The sequence below is a fragment of the Lepidochelys kempii genome, chromosome 3 (assembly GCF_965140265.1).
Source record: "Lepidochelys kempii isolate rLepKem1 chromosome 3, rLepKem1.hap2, whole genome shotgun sequence".
NCBI lineage: Eukaryota > Metazoa > Chordata > Testudines > Cheloniidae > Lepidochelys > Lepidochelys kempii.
In genome coordinates this window covers 20,052,451-20,055,700 of record NC_133258.1, presented here as the reverse complement: position 1 = coordinate 20,055,700, position 3,250 = coordinate 20,052,451, and the positions used below count along the sequence as shown (strand labels likewise).

The window sequence follows — 3,250 nt, the reverse complement described above, 5'->3', positions numbered from 1 at the left end:
GAATAGCAATCTAAGCCAGTGATCAAGTACAAGTCACCTGTTCTCAGTGAACAGTGCATTAGAGTACAGTGAAGTATTCCCCTCCATTTTAGCTGCTTTTCCAAAAGAATTTTAACAGTCACAATGGGCTTCTCTATAGTTGGAAAAAACTGTAGCTTCTTTCTCCCCAAAATAATACTATTGTATTTATTTCCAGTTCACCCAAAGGAAAAGGATTGCCAAATGTATGCTATGCATGTTTGGTGCTCTGCCACACAGCACTAGAAATTGAATTTGTTATAGAATATGTTAGAAAGGAAAGGTCTTTGTATCCAGTTTATCCAGAGCAAATGGAAAAATCAAATCCAAATCTGTAGTTACAAGCTAACTTGGCCAAACTGGACTCATTGGACTAGCTTAGGTAGCTAATGAGACACATTACTGCAATAAATTGAAATTATGTCATCCAATGATAATAATAATTAGTTCTTATATCGCGCAAAGAACATGATATTAAGGTTATTCCAGTGTTTTTATTTAAGGGACTTATTTAATCAATTCTCTTCTGTTTATTCACAACATACATATGTGACCTATAGTGAAAGCAACAGACCGAAGTAAAGTGGTAGGTAAGATGCTTGTAGTATTATCGGATCTGCCAGCTACCTTGATCAGAGTATAAGTGTTCAGCTATTCCTGCCCGCCAGCCCTCTCCAAGTGTCTTGAATCACATTCAGGAAAATTACAAGTCATGGGAACAAATCTGGATTTTGAATTATCTGAAACAAAAATAAACACACTAAAGGGTATGTTATTTGGGAAAGAGTGTATCCCAACAACATATTAACGTTAGCCAGTGCATATAGGTTTTACACACACACATACATACCATTAATATGTGTAACAAAATCAAGGGCAGCCTGATTCAACAAATACTTAAGCACATGCTCATTGACTTCAATAATTTTCAGTTGTTTAAGTGCCCTGCTAAATAAACAGGGTATTACTCGCCTACTTAAAGTTAAGCTCATGCTTAAATGCTTCACTGAATGAAGGTCAAAGAGTTCTCTGAGCACTTGTTCCATAAGGTTACCTTTTTTCTCCATGGATTCTTCCCCCAATATTCCCGGGTCAGCACAGGCGGGGTACTTGGCATTGTTAACGCTCACTGTTACAGGTCTTAAGATACTTTGGGCAGGTAATCTGATTACAAATTCATCCGGCATCAGTTAACTATTCATTCATCCATCTTGTGGGTAATTTTCAAAGACATTTTTAATTGAGTTATATTTAAACCCTGTTTTAAAAAAAAAGAGTAAGGTTTGGAGAGTTTGAAAAGTCATATTCAGCAAAAAGAAGTAATTCATGCACCCTCTAGTTAATAACCTCTTATGTGCTTTAATAATTTAAACTAATTATCAATGAGAATGTCTTCTGTGTATACTTCAAGAATTGCTTTTAGTATATTTTCTCTCTTCTTTCATGTAGCATGCCACTTGTCCTCAATATGTCTCCAGTGCCTCTTATCACTGCTCCTCTTGTATAATAAACGTCTCATCTGTGAGAATGACCTTGACACGGTGTAAAAAAGTTCTTTAAAGGATAGCTCAATTAAAATCGAATACCTCTACTTAGGATTTTATTTCATTATTATTCATAAGACCATGCAACACTATTTGAGCCACGAGTTCTCATGCAACTTGAATGGTTGTTTCGAAAGGAATCATCATTAAAATATTTTTTTATTTCTCTGTATGCCCTGTTGATTTATAGTCAGCAGGGAGCTCCCTTTGGACTTGGCAGAGGCCTCTGTTGAACATTTATGCTGTCATGGGTAAATGGTTTCAGCTGAGAATTCATTTGGAGCAGATAATTCTAGCTAGTAGATGACGAGAGTGGTTAGTGGGTAAGTCAGGTATAAATCTACTTACCATATTTGTGGTCTGCCCAGTTTAAATGAGTGTGGAAGAGAGTGTAGTTTGGAGGATACAGACGTGAACTGAGAGTCAAGAGTCTTGAGTTGTGTTTCTGATATTGATTAACCTTGGGATATTCAGTTAAGCTGAATTCTTGTTTATGCTGTAAATGAGTGTTATAATTGCCTATCTCACAGAGGGTTATGGTGCTCAATCAATTACTTTTGCAAACTACTTTGAGAGCCATTGGCAAAAAGCCCTATATATGTATATATGAAGTAGAAAGCATTGTTTACCTGACTCCCAAGCTAGTCTTCCAGAAATAATGTATTTGCCTAGCCATGGAAATTCACCTCTCTGAAAAAATCTGTTCCTTGGCCTTAAATGTGCACTAACACCCTAATCAGTGAATGCAGGGCCAGCCAAATGGCACTCCGGGTGAGGAGCGTCTTCAATGCCCCTACATCTCCATTTGTTCAACTTTTAAACCTTATTTTTTATTGCATTTGTAGCCCATTTCATGACTTTGATACATGATTTACGCACTAGGATCTGTAAATCTGTATTTAGTCATGCCATATATACACAAATAAAATAACTGTTTCCTCTAAGCTTATAAAAACTTTTCAAATTTAAGAATAAATTAAATGTTGTAAGATCAAGATATTGAACTGTGATCCAACACAGGGTGGACCAGTATTAAATAGTGTTACAGTAGGTGTCAAGTTTCCTTCCCCACCCTGAACTCTAGGGAACAGATGTGGGGACCTGCATGAAAGACCCCGAAGCTTATTCTTACCAGCTTAGGTTAAAAACTTCCCCAAGGTACAAACTTTGCCTTGTCATTGAACCATATGTTGCCACCACCAAGTGTGTTAAACAAAGAACAGGGAAAGAGACCACAGTCTAGTTTTGGAGGAATGCGGGATTTGATGATACAGGAGCAATTCCTAAATATGTCCAAGGATGATATAAAACAGTGTTTATGGGATAAGAAAATGGACTCAGCAGGAAGTCTTGCTTCTTATGCTGATCAATATGAGCAGATCCAGACCGCCAGAGAGGTGGGGCAAACTGGAATAAAATGGGTGGAGGGAGGAGAGAGGAACAACCCTGGTCGCAGTAGGAGCGGATACCAGAAGGAACAACCTCAGACCACACCCTACTACTGGGGGCAGCCCAAGGCCCCAACGACACCTCAAGGAACACTCCAGACACCTTATCATCCCACCACACCGTTCTCCAGCAACCCACCTCGCCCCAGTGACACGTCAGCTGGAGGATGTTTTAAATGTAACGAGCCAGAGCATGTAAAGGCCAACTGCCCCAAGAACTCCAACAGATTACAGTTCATT

The 3,250-nt window shown here is 38.6% G+C and overlaps 1 long non-coding RNA gene across 1 annotated transcript; it reads right to left on the bottom strand.

Moving 5' to 3' along the window:
- Positions 1-527: 527 nt before the first annotated feature.
- LOC140908126 (uncharacterized) lies at positions 528-1,964 on the bottom strand. The gene is made up of 3 exons (XR_012157771.1): positions 1,911-1,964; positions 1,073-1,276; positions 528-758 (listed from the first exon to the last, which is right to left on the bottom strand). It is a non-coding gene; the product is annotated as an uncharacterized lncRNA (long non-coding RNA).
- Positions 1,965-3,250: the final 1,286 nt, after the last annotated feature.